This window comes from Peromyscus maniculatus, chromosome 10 (assembly GCF_049852395.1).
Source record: "Peromyscus maniculatus bairdii isolate BWxNUB_F1_BW_parent chromosome 10, HU_Pman_BW_mat_3.1, whole genome shotgun sequence".
In the NCBI taxonomy this organism is placed as follows: domain Eukaryota; kingdom Metazoa; phylum Chordata; class Mammalia; order Rodentia; family Cricetidae; genus Peromyscus; species Peromyscus maniculatus.
Window position 1 is genome coordinate 23,748,804 of NC_134861.1, and position 25,281 is coordinate 23,774,084.

Genomic DNA, 25,281 nt, shown 5'->3' on the forward strand with positions numbered 1-25,281 from the left:
TAATGTCAAGTTGACATAAAACTAACCAGTACAGGGTCCAATGCATGTAGGTTTCAATAGAAAGTACCATACTTGAATGACTCCTTGAATCACTTTGTTTGTTAGGTGCTTTTCTTTTGTTCTTGAGCACTGATCTTTTTACATTGGAATGCTGCATCTGTCTCTGTCCACGCTTAGCTCGTTCATGGGTTGTATCTCTAAATGCTACCTCTGTCAGAGACTCTCAGATTCCAGGGCACGTCTGTGTACTTGGTGTTTCTACTCAGTTTTCTAATGAGCATCAGTTCTGTTATTTTATGGTATTTCCTACTGAGCAACTATATGTGGAAGCATCACACTCTAGATAGAGATAGCATGACTTGCTCGCAGTCTCTCTTGTTGGTTGAGGGTGAGATTACAGGATTTCCAAGTGAAGAGGGAAGGGCTGGAACTGATTTCATGGGGACTGTGCTAATGGATCTGCCATGGGAACTTAGGACAACAGGCTGAGACACTTGGTTAGGCTCTAGAGGTCAGAAGTGAGCAGGCCGCAGTTACTGTCTTTTACGGATCACTGTAGCATGAAACAAAAATTTGCAATCCCCAAAGGCAACACAGCAATCTGGTACCCGTTAAAAGGCTTCTTCTGTGCTTGGAGGGCTTTAATAAGGGGGTGCCGTCTGAGCTAGGATGAGGCGACAACTGCATTTATAGTGCCACTGTGTGCTGGTGAGTTTTCATCAATTTTACACAAACTAGAGTCACCTGGGAAGAGAGACACTCTGTTGAGGAACTGCTTCCATCAGAGTAGTCTGTGTACATCTTTGGGTCGTTTTCTTGGTTGCTGATTGTCTTAGGTAGGGTTACTGTTGCTGTGATGAAACACCATAACCAAAAACAACTTGGGGAAGAAAGGCCTATTTGGCTTATGCTTCCACATCATTGTTCATTATTGAAAGAAGTCAGGACAGGAACTCAGAACAGGAACCTGGAGGCAGGAGCTGATGGAGGAGTGCTGTTTACTAGCTTGCTCCCCATGGTTTACTCATCCTTCTCATAGAATCCAGAACCACCAGCCCAGGGATGGCCCCACCTACAATGTGTTGGGTCCTCCCCATCAAACACTGACTAAGAAAATGTCCTATGGGCTTTCCTACAGCATGATCTTGTGGAGGCATTTTCTCAGTAGAGGTTCTGTCCTCCTACTGATTCTAGCTTGGGTCAAGTGGATATAAAACTAGCCAGCACACTGATTGAAGTGACTACCGCCATTCATTCCTGGGCGATAGGCCTCGGCTGTGGGTGAAAGGTAGCTGAGTAAACCAGCAAGCAGTGTTCAATGGTCTTTGCTTCAGTTTCTGCCTTAGTTTCCATTAATGATAGAGTAGGATGTGGAAGAGTAAGTTGAAGTAAACCCTTTCCTCCCCCAGGTTGCTTTTGGTCAGTATTTTGTCATAAATTTTGGTGGAAGAAAGTTATCACTCAGAACAGAAGCAGGGGTAGTATATCTTAAGGAACTGTTTCTTTTACCATTGGGCTTCCTATGGCATGAATAACTTATGAAATGCTGATGGACCAGGAATGGACCTTGCAAAGACAAGAAAAAAAGCCCAATTTTGCCTCAGCCATTGTCTTTTATCCTGAAAGAATCCATGTTTACAGTCCTGATGTGTTTATCTATAAGACTGTTCAGGTTCAGGTTGTACCAGTAATGGAGGTTGGAGAAAGAGCAGCCTAAGGCATTTGAATATTTTAATATGTGCTTCAGGTCTGTGGTGGTTTGAATGAAAATGGCCTCCATCATATGTTTGAATCGTGGTCCCCAGGTGGTAGAACTATTTGGGGAGGATTGGGGGTGGGTGGTCTTGTTGGAGGAGTTGTGTCATAGGGGAGAGCTTTAAAGTTTCAAAGCATCCAGACATCCCCGGTGCACTCTGATTCCTCTTGGAGGTTTGAGACATGCATTCTCAGCTGCTCTGCTGCCATCCTTCACTTGGCCATCATGGACTCCAACCCTCTGGAGCCATAGCCCAGTTAACACTTGGTTTGTAGGTTGTCTTGATTGTGGCGTTTTGGTACACCAATACGTTATTAACTCCTACAAGGTCTGTATTCATATATAATTTTTATGACTTATAATAACTTACCTAGGTTGGTGTTGCTATAACACAATCAATGGATTAAGCAACAAACATTTTTTTTTCCTCATAATTTTTGGGGCCTGGAAAGTGCAAGATCATAGTATCAGCAAATTTGGTTATTTGTTCATAGATAGATGTATTTTCTTTACCTTTTTCATATGTGACTCTTTATGGAAGAAACAGCCAATCCACAGTGCTGTATTTTATCTTGAGATACTTTGTATGAGCTTGTCTTTTTTCTAAGTTTTTGTATTAAACATTCTTTGCAAGTTAAACTTGATAGTAATTCTCATTCCTGTGGAAGGAGGGGAAAAATGTTCCTGGAATTGGCTCCTGTGCTAGGCCATAACTGAGAAGATTGAACTGAGTCACTTACGCAGAATTGCATAATCTGACTGAAACGTCCAGGAAGCCAATAAATTCCCCCCTGGAAGAATTTTTTTCTGCTGAGAGTGGATAATGAAGTAGACCCATGTGACACCTGTCAGCCTTCCTCAACAAATAACAAACACCAAAAAATGTTCCCAACCTTATGTTCGCCAGTCAGCCTTCAAAATTTATTTTTATTTTTGGATTATAATAGCATCATTTCCCCCTTTCCTTTCCTCTCTTCAAATCCTCCATATAGCCCTCCTTGCTTGGTCTTATTTTCTATTCTGTTTCCTTGTTCCTACTTTGGAAAACCTATTATTCTGTCATTGCTCAGTGGGAACTCTCATTTTATTTTGTAGGATAGATTCTGCCCTGATTCTTGAATTACAAATAAAACCCATTTTAACCTGTAACTAAATTGCTGTAATTTTGGCTGTCATCTTTAACCTTCAAGTCCGTGCGTTGGTTCTTTACATCCCACAGCTGTTTCTCCCATAGCCTCCCTTCTTTGCCTGAGCCCAGGCCTCTTGCTAGCCAACATCCAGTTCTCACAGTTCTCATTTCAGATTCTTTTTTGTCTGAAGTCTTTTTCTTATTTTTTCCTCCTGTGTATGTGTGTGTGGTTTGCATCTGTTGAGTACACATGTGTCTGCAGACACTCTTGTGTGTGTGTATGGATGTGCACGTGGGTAGAGGCCCAAGATTGACTTAGGAGTCTTCTTGATCTCTCTCCACCTAATTCACTTGAGCAGGGTCTCCCCCTGAACCCTCTCTCACCTATCTGACTGGTCTAGAAGCACTTGCTTCTGGGATCTCCACTGTCTGCCTTCTACTGCTGGAATTCCAGCTGGGCCACCATGCCCACCTGGAGTTTATGTGGATCCAGATTCCTGTTTGCATGCTTATATAGCAAGTGCTTAACATTGAACCATCTGCCAGCCCTGGCTTAATGTTTTAAAACAATGAACATGACTATATCTGTTTTGATATATATATTTCTGGGAAAATGATAGATGAGTTTATGTTTAGATATCAGTATTTTTACATAAAAATTAATTAAGAGTATATAAATCAAGTATTTTTTACAGTATTTTGTGTTAGTAGGTGGAAAGGAGAAGTATGAACAGATTTATTATTAATAATTTATGTGACTTTATAACTACAAAATATATCCACGTGTACAAGAATAATTATAAGCACATTTTACCTATGAGGCATCCTAGGGCTCACAAGATCTTTTATAGTATAAAATTATTTACCCTCATACTGATTTTATTTGTAGCATATGTGAAATTGGCATACATTTTAGGTTTTTTTAAAATGTAAAATCAAACTTTTAAGCCTTTTGTATTGTTCTGTTTTTGTTGTTCTTGTTGTTTGAAACAAGATCTGAAACTAGAATTCATTATATAGTTCAGGATGGCGTTGAACTCACAGCAGTCCTCTTCCCATAGCCTCCTGAGTACTAACTAGGGTTACAGGTGTGAGACACTGCACTCAGCTGGACTGTTGAACTTTCATGTAATTATTTTGTTGTAATCTGATTTCCTCTTACTGAAAGTAGCTGGTTAGACAGTAACAGAAAGAAACCCTTACTGCTGTTGGCTTAATTAGCTGCGTTTTTATAGATCTGTACTTTGCTACTGCAGCCATGTATAACACAGGCATGATAATACAGCGTAGAAGAGTATGAATAAAAGTAGAATCATTTAAAAAGAAAGGTTAACATTTGTGAGATAAATCAGAAACTGATTATTATAAATATTTTTTAAATGAAAGAGTATGCAGGCCTAAATAGTGACTTAGCTAGAAAGAAGTTTGACATATCCTTTTTTAAACATAAGAATAATGTGATTGATCTTGGAAATCCTTTGGTTTAGACGACATGCAGAACATTTTTAAAAGTAGAAAGTCTTTCTAAAATGGATATGTAGCATTTTAAAAACAATTATCACATTTAATTCAGCATGTCTGAAGCATAGTTAAACCTCAGATCAAACTTAGTCAAGGCAAAAAAAAAAACTCTTATAATTGAACCTAAATTATAACCACATTGAGAACCACTTTATTACTGTTTCATATGTACACACAGTTTATATATATCCCATAGCACACATGTACAGACGCCCACCCCACACTCTCATACAAGGAAACCCTGCCTGTTTGAATGTCCTGCTGTGTAGACTGTGCTGACCTCTGTGTCCTGCCAGCTCCGCTGACAGCTGCTGAAGTGGCTCACCTGCAGAGACTGGACTGCGTTTTCAGGAGTGCTCAAGTACAGAAGGTCTTAACAGTCATGTGACCTTCATGTAATCAAGTTGCTGTTAGTGGACAAAAGGAAGAACTCAGTGGAGTTAGTAGCTAGGTCATTCTTTTTATGAAAAATATGTTTACTACATTTGTATTTGTTGCTTATACCGCGCGCGCGCACTAGTGTGTGTGTCTCTGTGTGTGTGTGTGTGTGTGTGTGTGTGTGTGTGTGTGTGTGCATGTATGCAGGTGTGTCACAGCATGCACATGGAGGTCAGAGGACAATTTGTGGGAGTTGGTTTTACTCCTTCCATGATAAGGGTCTCAGGGATTCAATTCAAGTTGTCAGGCTTTGGGGAAAGCGCTTTTACCCATTAAACTGTCTCCCTACCTTCTTTTTTTTTTTTTTTTTTTTTTTTAAGATGTATTTATTTATTATGTACACAGTGTTCTGTCTGCATGTGTGTCTGCAGGCCAGAAGAGGGCACCAGATCTCATTACAGATGGTTGTGAGCTACCATGTGGTTGCTGGGAATTGAACTCAGAACCTTTGGAAGAGCAGCCAATGCTCTTAACCTCTGAGCCATCTCTCCAGGCCCCCTACCTTTTTTAATTTTAGATGAAATAGGAGAAAACAATCCACCAGGATTCTTTTTGACAATTACATTTTTTTCTGGGCATATCAGCAATCTAATCTTAATTTTTTTTCATTTAATTGGAAGTAAAAATTAATTAGTTTTTATTCTGCTTAGCCATGTGACCTTGAATGCACTTCTTGGTCTCTGTAAGCCTTAGTTTGCTTGATATGATAACACAGAATGACCATTAGGTCTGGAAACAAAATGGAGCAATTGTTCTCCCATAGATACCCACTTAAATCAAGTGATGTAGATGATGCTTCTAAGTCCTGCTTTTAAGAGTAGAACTCTGAAAATAACTTATATATCCAGAATTAATACAGAAGGCTGGTCACTTTTAATCCCAGCACTCAGGAGGCTGACAAAGTTGGAATCCAGCCAGGGCTACATAGTGATACCCTGTCTCAGATAAATAAAAAATAAAAAATACGTAGAAAGTGAATGGACTGCAGAATACATATTCATATGGATAAACATTAAAATGCAACATTGAATGAAAAATTTGCATTATTTATGATCCTATTTTTATAAAAAAAATTGTATAAATGCTATGGTTTGGACATATTGTACTACCAAAAATTGATATGTTGGAGACTGGTTGCCAGTGCAAGCGAGGTGATGAGGACTCCTTTAAGAGGTGGGGACCATGGCAGGTCCTTAGGTCATAAGGCCATTGCCTTCAGAAGAGATTAATACCCATCTCTCAGGAGAAGTCAGGTCTCTTGGACTGGATTTGTCACTGTGATATTGTTGAGTTGTACAGGAAAACTATGGTGTTTGGCTTCTAGTGCATGCATTTGTGCTTAATCCCAAAAGAGACAACCCTAAATGTTATCATCTTGGATGTCCTAAAAGATCAAAGTCCTTAGGCTCTAAAATCTCAGAACATAATGCTGAAAAAAATAGCAATAGTAGTTACTCTAAGACTTTTACATTTCTAGGAGAATTGTTTGAGAAACATAAAAATACAACAAAACCCTCATAGGCCATGTTTCACAATGAGAGCCCACATATTTTCACAAGCACAAACTCCCAGGTATTCTAAAGACAGTCATGTCTTTAGATATGACACTGGTAAGCAGAAAAGTTATATTCATAAATAGGCCGCAAGCCGAAGTGTGTAAATATATATCACTATGTGGGTAATGCTATCCAGCTTTGCAATGCAGTCATCTGAAACCTAACACGTTTGATCAAATCATTGAGAAAAACCACAACCGGCTATTAAGAAACTTCAGTGGGTAGAGATACTTGCTGTATGAGCCTCATGACCCAAGTTTGATCCCTGTGGAAGAAGAGAACTGACTCTGAAGAATAGCCTTCTGACTTCCATATATGTATAAATATTTCATACATTCAGAGCTCTCTTCTTCCTTACTCAAAAAACAGTCCAGAACACATCCTCACTGCATCTGTAAAGAACTCACTAAAGAACCAATGCCTTGGCAGATGTTACCTTTCATAATGCAGACACATGAAGGAGATGTTGCTTCATTTATTTGAGAGGTTTCAGCATTCACATACACACACAAACCCGCACTCTTTCAAGTAAACCAAATTTGCAAAATGTGTGTTGGATGAATTAGAACTCTTTTAAAAAATGTTTTCAACCATTTTGTATTTGCACTCTTGGAATTTATGCAAAGATGTGTTACATCGTATAGCAGATGGTAGAAAATAATACTGGCATGATAGTATTGTGGTACATAATATGGTTGCAATAAGTGATTCCAATTCACTTATAAAGCAAATTTATTGGCCCGCCATTTGGGGGAGCAAGTATTGTTATTAGGGATAAAGTGTAGAAAGAGCAGAGAGTGTCCATTGTTCTTTATGGAAATTGCAGTCTTGTGGAAAGTAGAGAGAGGTAGTTAGTCATAAATGCATCATTACAATCTGTAAACACCATGAGGGAGTTCAGATTGTAATATAATGGTAAGGTAAAAGGTCCACACATTACAGTATCGGTCAACTGCTTTTATAAATTGATAGCTCTTAGATTTTCTTCACCTTTTACTTTAATAACTTGACATTGGTGTACATAGTAGGTATTAGTTATTTAAGTCTCTTATGCCATTTGGAGAATATTTGAACAGGCCTTTTCTAAGGTTTTATCTTACGACAATGGAAAAAAATATGTTCAGATAAATTGCTGTGGTGCCAATCATAGCCCTTAAATACACTGCCCTAAGTATAACCCTCCCCCAGAGTAGTAGTTGTGGATTTCAAGATTTAGGTTTCCATGATTTCAGCAATTAGAAGTTTAATATTTTCAGATTGTGATTTGGGGGAGTTTAGACTTTAAAGATTTTGACCCTTTGGGATTTCAAGTTGTGACTTCAGCATTTGAATTGTCTTTGGAATTATGATTTGTACTGCTTTCACACATGCCACATGGCTGTTATTGTTAGGACATGTCACAGAGATATCCCCAAACATGGTCACCTAATCTTGGACTTTCAGCCTCCAAAGCTATGAGCTAAAATAAGCTCTTTCTAAAGTAGCCAACCTCAGGTATTTTGTTATAGCAAAACAGTAGACAAAGGCTGTAGTGATTACTCTTACTCAAGATTTCATCCACATCTTGTAAACTAGTAAGGAAGGTCAGAGGAATGAGTAATTAAGAATTGAGGATGTTGGTTGTTGATGGTTGAGAGAAAAAAGTTTCTGGGGTCTTCAAACTGTTGTTCATTTGTTTCTGTAAGATGCACCGAGTGGAGTATGAGGATATTTTTAAAAACATTTATTGACTTTTAAAGATTTATTTTATTTTGAATTAAGTATGTGTGTCTTCTGTGTGGGTATATGATTGTTTTTTCGTGGGCCTTATGGTTGTCTCATGAGCTGTTAGTACTTAGCTGAATCCTTAAGGGGAGCCCTCAGGAGTTCTTTGTAGCTTGCTCTCTCCTGGGTCCTCTCCAGAGACAACAATCTTGTCCTCCCGGGTTTGAGCTCTGTCTCCTCAGCTCAGCTTGCTCTGTTTACCCCTCTGTGTCCTGAAGCTTTCCTTTTACAAGGCAGCTGGATATGGCTGTGGCCTCTTATTTCCTCCTTTTTGGGGAACAAGAATATTCTTTCTTTTATGCCTCACATTCTCCTTTATCTTGGAAGTATGTAGAATTTACCAAAAAATAGTAAAAAGCACTTTTCAGTTCCCTTTCAACCAGATTTACTAATAGTTAACAAATCCTGTCACATTTACTTTTTCACACATTGCCCACCACTGCACCCTCCCCTGCCAGACATTATTCTTGAGAGTAACTTGCAGACATCATGCCCTGTATGAACTTAGTGTGTGTTTTCTAAGCACAAAGAATCTTTCATATCACCATCAGATAGTTAGGAAATTCGGACTTGATGGATACCATTGTTTCATATTGTCTCCCTTTCTGTGATCAAGTGTCTGACAGGAAACAACTCAAAGAAAGAAGAGCTGATCTTGGCTACAGTTTGGAGTCTATTGTGGTAAAGAAGGATGGTGGCAGACATGACCCTGCTGGTCATACGGCATCCTCAGAAGTAGGGTGAGATGGATGCTGGTGTTGTCTTGCTTTCTCCTTTTAAGTCCGTCTCCAGTTGCATCCTATGGAATGTTGCCCTTCCCGTCCCAACCTAATCTAGAAAACCTCACATTTGTGTGCTGTGTGAGTCTAGATTCTGTCAGGTTGACAGGCAGTGTTAACCATCACATATACTCCCATGTTCACATTTTGACAGTTTTTTCAATGTTTCTCAACATTCTCTTGGATATAGGATCATCCTGCAATTTATTGAATTATTAATAGTCAGTTGTCTTTAATTGCCTATAATTTGTAACAGCCCCCTGCCTTTCATGATGCTAATACTGATATTTAAGTTGGTTTCATAGTATGACTTTTAATTTTTTTAAATTGAAAATAGATTCTTTTCTCATACAATACATCCTGATTATAGTTTCACCTCCCTCTACTCCTCCCACTTCCTTCCCACCTGCCTTCCCCTTTGATCCACTCCCTTTTTGTTTCTCATTAGAAAAGAACAGGCTTCTAAGAGATAACAACCAAATATGACAAAAATAAAATATAATGAGATGAAGCAAAAACTGTCATAATGAAGTTGAACATGGCAACTCAACAGGAGGAAAAGAGTCCCAAGAGTAGGCAAAAGAGTTGGAGACCCACTCATTCTCATAGTCCCATAAAAATACTAAGTTAACAGCTATAGTATATTCACAGAGGACCTGGTGTGTAGACTCATGTAGGTTCTGTCCTTGCTGTTTTGGTCTCTGTGAGCTCATGTGAGCCTCGCTTAGTTGATTCAGAGGGCCTTGTTCTCCTGGTGTCGTCCATACAGTCTTTTCACCTCCTCTTCCACAGGGTTCCCTAAGCTCTGAGGGAAGATATTTGATGGAGACCTGCCATTTAGACTCTCCCTCAATGCCATGTCTGGCTGTGGATCTCTGTATTTGTCCCCATCGCTGCTGGAGGAAGCTTCTCTGATGATGACTAGAAATGGTACTGATCTATGAGTATAGCAGAATATCATTAGGAGTCATTGAGGTGTTTTTTGTTTTTTGTTTTTTAAACCAGTCAAGTTTGGTCTCTGGCCTATCTAGTCTCTGGTTGGTTCTTGGCTACCCAAGCAGTATGTGATATAAATTCCTTTTTGTAGAATGGGCCTTAAGTCAAAGCAGACATTGGTTGACTACTCTGAAAAGTTCTGTACCACCATTGCCCTAGCATATTTTGTAGGCAGGGTTGGTGTCCACGTTTCTCTTTTGGTAGCCAGCAGAATACTTTCCCACATCAAAGAGACTAGAATGTAGGGGTGAAGGCTCCATTTAGGCACTAGCTTGAATTCTTCATGCTCAATGAGTTGTGTGGATGTTGTCCTTGGCAATCCTCCCGCCCCATCAGTTTGTGGAGACCCATTGTCTTAGCACCAGACAATGTTTGGTGATATCTTGGACTAAAGCTCAATTGAATGCAACCCAGGCCAGCCACCAGAAGCTTTGCCTGGCGTCTCTGGCTGGTTGAGACTCCATATGCCCCATTACTAGGAGTCATCATTAAGATCATCTTCATAGATTCCAGGAAGTTTCTACTGCACTAGGTTTCTACTCCATCTCCCAAAGCCCCCTAGTAATCTCTTACCCCATCCCCCTCACCTGACTCCCCCACTCTCATCCTCATCTTTCACAGTATGCCTTTAAAGTCTACTCTGTTTCCCCCTCCTAGGGAAATGCTTATATTCCCCACTAGACCCCTCTACCTAACCTCTCCAGATCTACGAATTATATCTTATCATTTACTTAACAACAAATACATGCCTTATTTATTTTGTGGGTTTGAATTACCTTACTCAAGATGGTTTTTTTCCTAGTTCCATCCATTTGCCTCCAAATTTCATGATGTCATTTTTTTTAAACAGCTGGATAATACTTCATTGTGTACCACATTTTCTTTATCTATTCTTATGTTGAGGGAATCTAGGTTGTCTCTAGTTTCTGGCTATTATAAGTGAAACTCCAGTGAACATGCTTAAGCAGGTGTCCTTGTGGTAGGATGAAGTGTTCTTTGGGTTTATGCCCAAGAGTGGTGTACCTGGATCTTAAGGTAGATTGATTCCCATCCCTCTGAGGAAACACCATACTGATTTCCATAATGGCTGTACAAGTTTGCACTTCCACCAGCAATGGAGGAGTGTTCCCCTTGTTTTAGATCCTTGCCAGCATGAGCTGTCACTTGTGTTATTGATCTTAGCCATTCTGACAGGCATAAGATGGAATCTCAAAGTAGTTTTGATTTGCATTTCCCTGATGGCTAAGGATATTGGACATTTCTTTAAGTGTTTCTCAGCCATTTGAGATTCCTCTATTGAGAATTCTCTGTAGCATGAATCTTAAAGGGTCTTATTAATAAAAACAAACCTGGAACCAGATATTGGGGTGAATGCTAAAAGATCAGAGAAACAGAACAAGCCACATCCAACCTCACCTTGCCAATTCCTCAGCTGATCTTGTTTCATCAGACTGGAAGCCTGAATCCTCATCCAAATGGATCTCAGCTGAACTGCTGCTAAAAAGCCTAAAGTTTAAAAGCTCTAGTTCCTGGTTATCACGCCTTATATACCTTTCTGCCTCCTGCCATCACTTCCTGTGATTAAAGGTGTGTGCCACCATACCTGTGCTCAGTTTCCAGTGTGGCCTTGAAATCACAGAGATCCGCATGGATCTCTGCCTCCAGAATGCTAGGATTAAAGGCATGTGCTACCACTGCCTAACTTCTATGTTTAATATTGTGGCTGTTCTGTTCTCTGACCCCCAGATAAGTTTATTGGGGTGCACAATATATCAACCACAATTTTCAGTTTAGATCTGTACCCCATTTCTAAAAATTGGATTATTTGGTTTTTTTGATATCTGGTTTCTTGAGTTCTTTATGCATTTTGAATATTAGTCCTCCATCAGATGTGGAGTTGCTAAAAATCTTTTCCCATTCTGTAGACTGCTACTTTGTTTTGTTCTATTGATGGTGTCCTTTGCCTTACAAAAGCTTTTCAGTTTCATGAGGTTCCATTATTAATTGTTGATCTTAGTGCCAGTGCTATGAGTGTTCTGTTCAGAAAGTTGTCTCCGTGTCAATGAGTTCAGAGCTATTCACCATTTCCTCTTTTACCAAGTTCCGTGTATCTGGTTTTATGTTGAGGTTTTCGATTTGTTTGGAGTTGAGTTTTGTTTAGGGTGATAAATACGGATCTATTTTCATTCTTCTATCTGCAGCCATCCAGTTTGATCAGCACTATTTGCTGAAGATGTTATTTTTCTTCCAGTGTGTACTTCTGGTTTCTTTATAAAAAAAATTAGGTATCCATATGTTTGAATTTATATCTGGGTCTTCAGTTTGATTCCATTGATCAACATATCTGTTTTTATGCCAATACCATGTGGTTTTTATTAGTATAGCTCTGTAGTGCAACTTGAAATCAGGAATGGTGAGACCTCCAGCAGAGTTTTTTTTTGTTGTTGTTGTTCAGGATTGTTTGGCCATTCTAGGGTTTTTGTTTTTCTATATAAAGTTGAGAATTACCCTGTTGTTGTTGTTTTGCTCTTTTTGGGGGCCCGCCACCCAGCTCCCAATAAATCACACATGGAAGCTTATTAATATTTATAAATTCCTGGCCTTAGCTTGGCATGTTTCTTGTCAGCTTTTCTTAACTTTAAATTATCCCATCTACCTTTTGCCTCTCAGCTTTTTCCTTTCTCTTACTTCTGTATATCTTCCTGTTACTCTTATTCCTTGGCTGGTTGTGCAGTGGGTGGCTGGCCTCTGGTATCCCCCTCCCTTGTTCTCTTGCTGCTCCTTTTTCTCCTCCCAGATTTCTCCTTCTATTAATTCTTTCTGCCTGCCAGCCCTGGCTGTCCTTTCTCCTGCCTTGCTATAGGCCGTTCAATTCTTTATTAGACCACCAAATGTTTTAGACAGGCAAAGTAGCACATCTTCACAGAGCTAAACAAATGCAACATAAACAAAAGTAACATACCTTAAAATAATATTCCCCAATATTACTCTTTCAAGGTCTGTGAAGAATTGTGTTTGAATTTTTATGGGAATTGCCTTGAATCTGTAGATTGCTTTTGGTAGGATGGCCCTTTTTACTATGTTGATCCTACCAATCCATGAACATGGGAGATCTTTCCATCTTCTGACATCATCTTCAATTTTTTCCCCAAAGGCTTCAGGTTTTTACCATACAAGTCTTTTTCTTGCTTGGTTAGTGTTACCCCAAAATATATTCATTATTTGAGGCTATTGTGAAAGGTATTGTTTTCTTGATTTCCTTCTTAGTCCATTGTTATTTGTATATAGAAGAGCTACTGATAATTTTGAGTTAATCTTGTATCCAGCCACTTCACTGCAAGGGTTTATCAGCTGTAGGTGGAATTTTTGGGGTCACTTATATATATACTGTCATATCATCTGCAAATGATGGTACTTTGACTTCTTCCTTTCTAAGTTGTTTTCCTTTTGATCCCCTTCAGTTGTCTTATTCAGAAGCTCTAGCTAGAACTTCAAGTACTATATTGAATAGATACAAAGAGAGTGTACAGCCTTGTCTTGTTCCTGAATTCCTTTGAGTTTCCCTCCAATTAATTTGATGTTGGCTATAGGCTTGCTGTAAATTACCTTTATTATGTTTAGGTATGTCTCTTGTATCCCTAATCTCTCTAGGACAAGGGTGTTTGATTTTTGTCAAAGGCCTTTTCTGCATCTAATGAGATGATCATGTTGTTTTTTTCTTTCAGTTTGTTTATATGGTAGATTATATTTACTGTGGTTTAGCTGGTGGGGGGTGCTGCTGGAGTTTGGGGCTGGGATATAGTGATGAGTGAGGAAAGGAGGTTGGGGGGATAGTTCCTGGGATCCACAGATGTGGGCCGAGGGAGGGGAGGCTGAAGCTGGTGTCTGTCGCAGTGCTAGGGGTGAGACTGGAGGTATTGGTTCTGGTGGAACAGAGAGAGAGGAGAAGGTCTGTGGGCAGCCCACCTGCTTTTCTGGGAGGCCTCCTTTAATTTTTTTGTGGGGGAGGGGGTTTGAGATAGGGTTTCTTTGTGTAGCCCAGGCTGTCTTGGAACTAGCTCTGTAGAGCAGGTTGGCCTTGAACTCAGAGATCTGCCTGCTTCTGCCAACCGAGTGCTGGGATTAAAGGCTCCACTTCAGGCCTTTAATTTGGTTTTATATTTATATATATAATCAGATCATATATATTTGGCAGTAAGATTTACATAAGTGGTTTTGTGGTCTTATCGGGATTTTTTAAAATCAATTTGTCATCCTTTGTTATATTAATTTCAATTGGTTAAACCATTGTTATCAAATTTCTTCCATATAAAATTGTATTTTTTCTCAATAAAAATAAAGATATAATCAGTGGGAACATATTTCAAGGCTCATTAATGTCATATTTCTCACCAAATTTTACCTGTTCACTGGTACAATACAAAATAAGTGTTTTAACACCCATTGATGATTTTGCCTCAGCCAGTTCTTACTGTAGGTATGAGGCAGTTTTCCGAGTTCATTTCTTAGATGGCATCCCACTGTAAGTTTGCTTCCTCTTCTCCCTCCCTCCCTCCCTCCCTCCCTCCCTTCCTCCCTCCCTCCCTCCCTCCCTCCCTCCCTCCCTCCCTCTTGTCGTTCACTTCTTCCCTTGCTCTTTCACTTCCTTTTTCATTTCTTTCATCTGTCTGTCTGTCTAATCTTCACTATGTAATTCACAGGATCTAATGGTTTCTTACTTAGTGAATTACATTAACAGATTAAGGATTTGTCTTTTTCTTTTTTCTGTGTGTGTGTGTGTGTGCGCGCGCGGGCGCATGCTGGGATTTGAACCTAGGGCCTCATACAAGCTATGAAAGGGCTTACCACTGAGCTATATTCCTAGCGTGCGTTTGTCTTTCTTTGAGTGAGAGTTCAATCCTTTCTTTCTGATTTGGCATGAATGAAGCGGGAATGAGCTAACGAGAACAATAGAAAGTGTTTTATTCCGCACTCTTGGGCTCTGGGGACAGAGTCCAGACGTGCTTTGCTGCGGGAAGCTGAGCTGCAGGTTTGGATGCAGGGAGGATGACACACCTGTCACTGCCAGGCCTCAGGTGAGCCGGGGAAGCCAAACTGCTGAAAGGGAAAGTTGGCAGTTGTGCGAGCCTCATGAAACAGAAGGGTAAGCCGTTCTTGAATGTCGGAAATCAGCTGTGCGTCCAGGTTCCCCAACTGAACTCCCTTAGACGTTCACAGGCCTTATTTTAGGATTCCATCCATACAGTAACTCAGCTTCTTGGAAAACTTTGCTCCTTTTCCTGGTCTTACTGTGTGGGTATCAGCATTGCTGCTTAGGAAGGCCCGTACGGTAAATCGGCACTGCTGACGTCTGAGCAGAGCTTCCCCTTCCTGATTTTATACCAGTTGCCCGTTTCCAGCTTCTCAGATACGTGTGTAGGACACAAGTGGAGAGAATTACGATATTGAAAACACTATAGGGTTTGATGTCTTTTGACCTTAACACATCACTTAGGAGGCTGAGGCAGGCAGGTCTCTCTCTGTTCAAGGCTAGCCAGGTCTACATAACAAGTTCTAGGCTGGCCAAGGCTACATACACAATGAGCCTGTTTCCAAAAACAACAAAACAAAAAACCAAGCAAGCAAAAAGAAAACACAAAAACACATGTTATTCATTTTTGTGGACTGTCTTTTGGCTTTCCATGTAGTGGGATAGGTGGAGAGCAGTTTCTCCAAATGGCTACTATGGGTAGGGTTGGCGATATGTATGCATCTTGTTCCTTCTCTTACCGGAACTGTATCCTGGCAATATAGGGTGAATGGTTTCCTTCCTGGGTAGCTTTAGAAATTAATATTATGCTATTTATTTAACATTCGTTTAAATAATGATTATTCTGGGACAAGGATTTTCTGGAATTTAATACCTTATTCACTAAAATTATTGTGAAACCATGACTATTAATTAAATCTGCTTTATTAATTTAGTCTGATTAAGAGGCGTAAGTATATTTTAGTATTTTCTTTTTATCTTATGTTAGTACAGCATTATTATTTATTGTTTTTCTTAAAAGAGCTATTAATCACTTGTATGGCGATCTGTATAGATCTGTATAGACTGTAGACTATTTACAGTTAACGTTTTTTAGAAGCCATTGCCAAACTTCCCACAACATATAATTTGCTTTGGAAAATTTCCTGCTTTGGAGATCATTTGTTTGTGTTCTTACTATTTTAATATGAATGAAATATTAATAATGAATTGTTTAAAGTACAGTATTCCAGTTAATTCCATGTATAATTAAAAAATTTAAATACATTAACATTTCACAACATGGTCTGTGATTGGGATTAGGAGTGTTTGTGTTTGCTGTTCAAATATTCACTGTAATATTTGATATTTGGATAAAATTCTGTTTTCATATCAAATATATTTGTTCAAAATTTTAGAGGATATAGACTAGGGTCTCAGACACTTTTTATTTAACATAAAATTATTTGTTTTCAATATTAAAAGTGAGAACAGTTGGGGAATCTTTGTGGTTATGCGACTGTTAGGTTTTCCATATTTGCCTCCTTTAATGCTAAGTTACTTTTCCTGTCCCACATAACACATCTCATCTCAGGTTGTACAGCGAAGGGGTGGAGGAGGAAGAGAGGGAGATGGGCTGACCTGGCTGTCCCTGCGCAGAATAGGAAGCTCTCTGGGTTCCTCCAGCTCGTTAGCAGGTGAGCGGAGGGAGTGCTTTCACAGCTCACGCCCGCCCGTTTATGTTGAAGCCCAGTACTTCCTATCCAGTCTGTGAGAGGGCTTTAGAGCCTGCGTGTGTGCCACGGGAAGGGCTGCTCCCCGGACCAACTGTTCCCAGCAAGCCCAGGCCAGCCACGGCTGGGAGGACGATGCACTCACTGACGTTAAAGCCACTGTCAGGCAAGATCACGCTGGAGACATGAAGTCTGGGTTTTAGTGTCAGGAAATACCACTGTGGAAATTGCTCTCCAGGTAGGATTAAATATAAAAATTCTAAACACGCATCTGAAATGATTTAAGTTACCAAGATAACTACAGCTAATTGCCAGAGGATTTTCAAAAAGCATTTGCTTATCATTATTTGAAAATAAGAATGGTTAAAATAGTAGAACTAACTTTGGATACTGAAAGAATATGGTCTTTTTTGGCTGTAAAATTTGATTTTATTATTATGAGTTGAATATGAGAAAGCTATTAACTTAGTATACTTAATCTATGTATGATACTTAATCTATGTATGATATGTGGTATAATAAAAATACATATTTAAGTTCAGGGGTACACACATCCTAAAATTCTTAAAATCTCCAAATGATGCATCTTTTTGCCTACTAATGAGAATATGGGGTGGATCCTGGATAGAAGTATTGGTTTCCAGGTAAATCAACTTTCTTGAAAGTTAGACTTTCAGCCACATTTGCCCCTACTATAGTGAGGGAGAGGATCTAAAGGTTGAGTTGATTTCCCATGACCAGTGATACAATCGACCAGGTCTAAAACCCAAAGGACACAAGAGAACTTTACATAGATGAATATGTGAAGGTTCCTGGAAAGTAGTTTATCCAGAGGGAGCATGGATGCTCTGCATCTCTGTCTACATGTCTTTGACTGTGCATCTTCCACTTGACTGTTCATCAGTGTCCTTTGTTAAATTCTTTGCAAGATAACTAAAAAGGAAAAAGGTATGGCAGCCTCACTTTTTAGCTGATTGGGCAGAGGTATAGGTAACTGATCCATGTCTCTAAAATAAAACTGTCTTCTGTGGGTCTCACAGCCTCAAGAACATGCTAAAAGACTTAACGCTCTCTTCAAACAAGACAAAAAAGACATATTATTCTATTTATGGCAGGGAGACATGGCCCAGGACTGCTTCCTATGGGACCACCACCCAGTCAAAGCTGAATTCTTAACTATGCTGCAGAAAAGACCTTGAGGATGGGTGGAGAGGAGCAAAGTTAGTCAAGCAGAGATAAGAACTAGTGTGTACTTTTTAAAGTGTGAAGTGGAGGGGGGAAGGAGGAGGAGAAAAGAGAAGATACAAGGCATGAGTGTAGCTTCTCCAGAGAAAGTTGTGTTAGGTATCTGTGTTAGTTTTTGTCAGCTTGAACAAGCTAGAGTCATTTGGGAACCAGGAGCCTCGATTGAGATTGGCCTGGCAAGTCTGTGCGGGCATTTTCTTGATTAATGATTGATGTGGGAGGGCCCAGCCCATTATGGGTGGTATTACCCCTGGCAGTTGGTCCTGATTTTATAAGAAAGCAGGCTGAGCAAGCTTGGAAGAAATCAATAAATCCCTTAAAGGAAGTCAAGAAAACCAAAAAAAAGCAATCAAACAGGTGAAGGAAACAATTGACTTGAAAATTGAAATAGAGACAATAAAGAAAACACAAGCCGAGGGAATGCTGGAATGGAAAGCCATGGGTAGCAAGCCAGTAAGGCTCACTCCTGCATCAGTTCCTGCCTCCAGGTTCCTTCCTTGAGTAGTTACTGCCTTGATTTCCCTCCAGGATGGATCTTAACTTATAAGCCAAATAAACCCTTTCCTCCCCAAGTTGCCTTTGAGCATGGTATTTTATCACAGCACTAGAAACTCAAGCAGGACGGTATCTTTGCATTTGATACACTGTATGTTTCTGGGGCGGAAGTTATGGTGCTCAAAGGATGTAATTTATAACAAGGCTTAAGAACTAACTATTTAAAGAAAAATCCAAGTTACAAAGTAGATGAATTTACTTATTTCTCTTAAAGAATTTCCTTTTATAAGTGAAATTAAAGTGGTTTTATGAAGTGAATTGTTTAGATTTAGGAATGAGAAAAGAGTGTCAATGTAGTTACACTTGAGGCTCCAAAGATTCTGGCCCTAAGTAAGCTGTTGATTGTTTTTAGTCCTTGTGGGCCTGAGATGCTCTGAGGAAGACAGGCTTCCTCTGGCGGCAGTTTAACTTGATCACTTTATTTTCCTTTCCTGTTCTCGGACTGGATACAATGAGACCAAGTGGCTTATACTTCTCCTGTGGTGCCCCCTGCCCGTGATAGGTGGAACCCTAAACTATGAACCACTCTAAACTATGAACCACACTAAACTGTGAAACACCCTAAACTATGAACCACACTAAACTGTGAAACACCCTAAACTATGAACCACACTAAGCTATGAACCACTCTAAACTATGAACCACCCTAAACTGTGAACCACACTAAACTATGAACCACACTAAACTATGAACCACTCTAAACTATGAACCACCCTAAACTATGAACCACACTAAACTGTGAACCACACTAAACTGTGAACCACACTAAGCTATGAACCACACTAAAGTGTGAACCACACTAAGCTATGAACCACACTAAACTGTGAACCACACTAAACTGTGAACCACACTAAGCTATGAACCATATTAAGCTATGAACCATATAAACTATGAACCATACTAAGGTATGAGCCACACTAAGCTATGAACCACATAAACGATGAACCACATAAACTAGTTTCTTTGAGATGCTTGGTCGGCATCTGTCACACCAGCAAGAGGAATATGTGATGTTTATTTAGTCTTCTCTTCAACCTGTGCTTTAGCACATCTGTAAAACAGCTAGACAGCTGTAGCTATGTGAGTTTGTGAGTCTTCTATCCCACTGACTGAGATCTTTATTTTTGTTATTATGGCCCAGTAGTATAATTTCGTGATACTTCCAGCATTGCTCAGGATTGCTTTGAGTGTTTTTTTTTTTTTTTTTTTTTTTTTTTGACTTCATGTGGATTTTTGGAGAGATTTTCTTTTGTATGATAAATGTCTTTGGCATTTTTGATGGGAAGTGCATTGAATCTGAAGGTTGCTCTTGATAACATAGTCACAATATTAATTCTTTTGGTCCATGAGCATGGGGTGGGTTTTCCATATTCTTGTGTCTACTTATTATTTTCCTTAGGTGTTTTAAAAATTTAATTGTGCAAGTCAGTCTTTCACATCATTGGTTAGAATTATTCCCATTTTTTTAATCTATTGTGAGTGGGATTTTGTTTTTCCCTATGTCTCTCTTAGCAAGTTTGTTGAAACTTTTGTAGCTATTTTGTTGAAAATGTCAGATCTAAGGGTTTCCTGGTAGAGTCTTTAGGGCTTTTCAAATAGAGGACCATCTTGTGCAAATAGGGACAGTTTGCTATTGTTCTTCCTTTACTGTTTGTATCCCCTTTATTTAATTCTCTTGGCTTAAGTAATGGTATAGCTAAAACTTCAAGCACTATGTTGACTAAGAGTCTTTTTTCAGGTTTTAAAGAAAATGCTTTCAGACTTCCCCATTTAGCATGTTTGATAAAGGCTTATAGTATATAAACTTTGTTACGTTGAAGTATGTTCTTTCTACTCCTAGTTTCTTCAGAGTTCTTTTATTATGAAGGGATGTTTAACTTTGTCAAAGGCTTTAGCACATTTATTGAGATGATCATATGATTTATGTCTTTAAATCTTTATGTGCTCGCTATATTATACTTATTAATTTGCATATATTGAACCATGTTTCATTCCTAGAATGAAACTGACTTGGTCTTTGCATTAGTCAAGTTCTCTAGAGGAGCAGAACTTATAGAATGTATATATGTATCTATGTAAATAGACACATATAATGAATATATAAGAAAATGTATGGGGTTCATTAGAATGTATTAGAATGGCTTGCAGGCTGTGGTCCAGCTGGTCCAATAAGAGGTCCAAGAATCCAGTAGTTGTTCAGTCCATGAGGCTGGATGTCTCAGCTGGTCTTCAGCATGTGCCAGAATCGTGAAGAAATGGATTGTAGTGCCAGTGAAGGAATGGACTTGCCAGCGAGGGTGAGGGCAAACAGGCAAAGAGCAAAAGTTTCCTCTTCCATGTACTTTATATAGGCTGCCAGCAGAAGGTGTGGACAGATTCGGGGTGGATCTTCCCACATCAAAAGATCTGCCTTAGAAGTGGATTTTCTCAAGCTGGGCGGTGGTGGTGCACGCCTTTAATCCCAGCACTCGGGAGGCAGAGGCAGGTGGATCTCTGTGAGTTTGAGGCCAGCCTGGTGTACAGAATGAGTTCCAGGAAAGGCACAAAGCTACACAGAGAAACCCTGTCTTGAAAAAACAAACAAACAAACAAACAAACAAACAAACAAACAAACAAAAAACCAAAAAAAAAAAAAAAAAAAAAAAGAAGTGGATCTTCTCACTTGAAATGATTTAATAAAAGCAAAAGTCCTTCACAGGTGTGCCCTGCCATTTTTGGGTTTAGTTAATTCCAGATATAGTCAAGTTGACAACGAAGAGTAGTCGTCGCAGACATGATGTACGATGATCTCTGCATCTGTGTTCATCAGGAGAACTGGACACTAGTTTTGTTTTCCCTGTTGTTTTCTTACTTGTCAGTTAATTCTGGCCTCCCAGGAGGAGTTTGCAGCCATCCTTTCCTCTTTTGTATGGACTAGTTAGGGGTGCTGCTGTTGGTCTTCTTTAAGATAGGCAGGGTTCCCTTCTATTTTCCCAGTGACCTCCCCACTGAGGCATTTTACCTAGACATGTTTCGTATATTTATAAAAGGAATCCCAAGACTTTCCCTCCTGTGTCTTCATCTTCCTTCTTCATGTTCATGATGCCGGATAAGTTGTCAATACTGCCTGACAGGATGGGGACAGAGTATTCCATCCTTTTACTAGGTCTTTGAGCAGCTCTTCAAGTCTGGGGCTGAGCCGTCGGCACTTGATTAACCTGCCTGGGAGGTTCAGGACAGTCCTTGCCAGCTTCCTTGTCCTCAGTGATTTCAGACTCACTAATGGGACCCTGTTTCTTTATCAGAGTTACAGACAATGACTTTGGGGCAGAGCATGATGCAACCTAGTATTTGCTTCTCTTTTCGCCATTGTTGATGCTCTTGAGAGAACCCCCCAGGACACTTACGCACACCATTATGGTTTCGTGGAAAGACAGCAAAGAGGCCCAGTGAGCCAGTCCCCTTTCCCCAGTCTCATTGATTTACGTGTATTTTAGTTAAAAAATCCCTTTGATTTAATATTGGTAGCTTATATGGGTCTATAAATTTATCCATTTCTTTTAGATTTTTCCTACTTTTCAAAGCATTCTCTAATGGTCCTCGACACTTGGTTAGTTTCTGCTGTGATAACTCTTTTCTCTGCACTTTTATTAACTTGAACCTTCTCGTTATCTCTCTGGTTATTTGGGCCAATGTTGTCAATATTGTTTATTTCTTTTTCTTTTTTTTTTTGTTTTTGTTTTTTGAGACAGGGTTTCTCTGTGTAGTTTTGTGCCTTTCCTGGAACTTGCTTTGGAGACCAGGCTGGCCTCGAACTCACAGAGATCCGCCTGTCTCTGCCTCCTGAGTGCTGGGATTAAAGGCGTGTGCCACCACCGCCCGGCAATATTGTTTATTTCTAAAATACCAACCTCTCATTTCTTTGATCTTTCTACTGTTCCTTCAGCCTCTGCTTCATTATTTTATGCCCTTCATTTCTTTCCATCTGTTAACTTTGTGTTTAATTCATTTCTTGTTTTTCTAAGACTTTGCAGCAGGTATTTAGGTTATTTATTTGAAATCACTCTGATATTTAAATGTAAGCATTCATGCTTATAAATCTTTCAGAACTGCCAAAGATTCCTGAAGGTGTTTTCATTTTCACTTGATTCTAGGAATTTTTAAAATTCTTCCCTGAATTTCTCTAGTGATCCACTGATTGTTCAAAAGTGTGTTGTGGGAGAGAAAGGCATGTATGAAAATATCCTGTGAAACCTATTATCATATTATAATGAAACAATTCATTTTTATTTTAATTCAAAAAATAATTGAGAGTATATTGTTGAGTCTCTGTGTTTGTAGAGTTTCTCTTTCTATTGATTGCTAATTTCGTTCCAATATGTTCTGAAAAGGTCCAAGCACTTACTTAGATTCTCTCATACTTATTAAGACTCCTTTATGGCCTAAAATGTGATCTACTTTGGAGAAAGTTTAAAAAAAAAAAAAGAGTTTCAAAAAAAAAATATGTTCTAGCTGTTATATAGACTCACATGTCTGTAAGTCCATTTGATCTATGGTACAATTTAACTTGCTTTTTTTCCTAATTTGTTTTTGTCTGGGTGATTATCTGTCCAGCAGTCAATTATATACATCGGTAAGGCAGCTCTGTAGTTCAAGCAATCCACTGGCCACACTAATCCTTAGATGATGAGACTGTTTCTTGCCACAGAGAGCAGGGTCAAACACCAGAGCAGCTTTTACCGTGGGACCCTCCCACTGCTTAAACTCCATGGGTTTGTGCCCAGCGCTGTCTTTCATAGTCGCCTTTTCTGGTCTTCTCCCATCCAGACACCAACTCCTCCGGCTCCCTGAATTGTGAATGTTCCTTGCTTCCCACTTCCTAGAGGTCTCAAACAATGGCCCACATTCAAGACAGTGCTTGACTGCCATTCTGAGATGCAGGGAATGATAAATGGATTTCTTCTCCAATGCTGACCTGCCATGCAAGAGTCATTGTCTTAAGTTGTGGCAAGTTGACTTTTAAACCTAACAGTCACAGTGCTCCTTTACTATATCAAGCTGGAAAACAAGACACTGCATTCTAGTCTAGGGCAGCCCAGGGAGAAGCTGATGAGTAGAAGCACAGCAGAAGAAAGAAAAAGTAGGCTGCTGTTTGTAGAGAACATTAACCTGTAGTGCTACCAGGGTTTTGGGGGCCAGAGCCTGGGCCCTGGCAGACCTGACATGGTCGGCTAGGCAACCTGCCCTCAACAAGCTAGTTAAAGACACAGACAATGAAAGACAAGAGAAGAGGACTTGTTTAATTGTGGCTGCCTCAAGAGGAGGAACTCAAAGGTCTAGTGGAGTCCGTTTATCCCAGTCTGCCTTCAGAGTCCTGACAGAAGGTTTAGGTCAAGGTGTGGTCCCCACATCATTAACCCACCGTTGTCTCTGACTCTAGTCTTTCCTGCAGGGTATTCTGACCAAGTGTCCAAACAGTGTGAGCTCACTGAAGACAAGCGCCCCTTTGGCTGCCCTGGCTTTCTGTCAGCATGAGATTCCTGGGGAAATTACAGTTTGAGGGTCTATTGTCTCAATAGTCTCAGAGCCCAGAGGAAGCACAGAAATGTCTCTTTAGCATATCTTTATTCCTGACAGACTGGTTGCGTTCTCAGGCTTATGAAATAATCCCCACAGCCTCCTGCAAGTGGTGTGAAGACACATGACATTGTTATGCTTTCAGACTTTTTTCTCTTAAATAGCAGAGAACCTTTTTTCCCCAAGTCAAGAATTTCATTTTATTGCAATGTATAAAACAGATAAAAGTAGCATTTATTTTGTTTGTTTATCGAAGAGAAAGGGAATTTATTTTGACTTACGGTTCTGGAGTAATAGAATCTATCACAGCAGGTAAGGCATGACAGCAAGCAGGAGGATGGAGCACACAAGAAGGAGAGAGAGAGAGAGAGAGAGAGAGGGAGAGCCAGTGAGCGAGCAGGAAGTAGGGCAAGGCTATAAACCCTCAAAGCCCGACTCCACCAACCTACCCCCAGGCGACATACCTCCTCTAGCAAGACTTTACCTCCTAAAGGTTCTGTAACCTACACAAACTACTTAATTCACCAGCTGGGTCCTAAGTGTTTGAATACATGAGCTAATTGAGGACATTTCTTTCTTTCTCTTTCTTTCCTCCCCTTTTATTAAACATGTTCCCCCCCCCATAACAATGTAATCTGAATACAGGTTCCCCTCCCTCCACTCCTTCCATTTCCTCCTTACCTCCTGTCCCATCCAGATCCCTTTCTATCTCTCATTAGAAAAGAATAGGCTTCGACAAGGCCGTGTTTCTGCCTCACTGGAATGATCTTTGAAGTTGTAAAGAAAATGAGTGGATTCGTGTTTTTTAAGAGTTGATTTTCCTCATAAAATGATCCATTTAAATTCATCCTTAATATATGATAGTTTTTAGCAGGAGGTGCAGTTGGGGAAAATGAGCTTTATTGTGCAGAGTGAGATCAAGTGCATATTTATAAAGTATTTCTGAACATTAGTTCCTGGAAGATGTCATGGGCTGTGATTCCCGCAGTTTCATGGGGCATCTTCAACCATTTGTGCTTCTGTAGTATGTATGTGAGCTTTTATTTTTCCATTGGAAATTCACTTTTTAATATTTACATAATGGCCAAAGGTTTGCCAATCTGTATTTAATTATATTTTAATTGCCAATTTTTACATGTGGTGGTTTAATTGTACCCCAAAAATGCACTTAAACCTGAACTGTGTAGTTCCGTTACCTTTTATTTGGCTTTAGATATTTTTTAATACATTTGTAGGGGCTTGAGG

The 25,281-nt window shown here is 39.6% G+C and overlaps 1 protein-coding gene across 14 annotated transcripts in view; it reads left to right on the forward strand.

Annotated features, from left to right (window-relative positions):
* The window catches only part of Wdpcp (WD repeat containing planar cell polarity effector), a 297,030-nt gene that overhangs the window by 1,367 nt on the left and 270,382 nt on the right, over positions 1–25,281 (forward strand). The gene's annotated exons all lie outside the window — the stretch shown is intronic.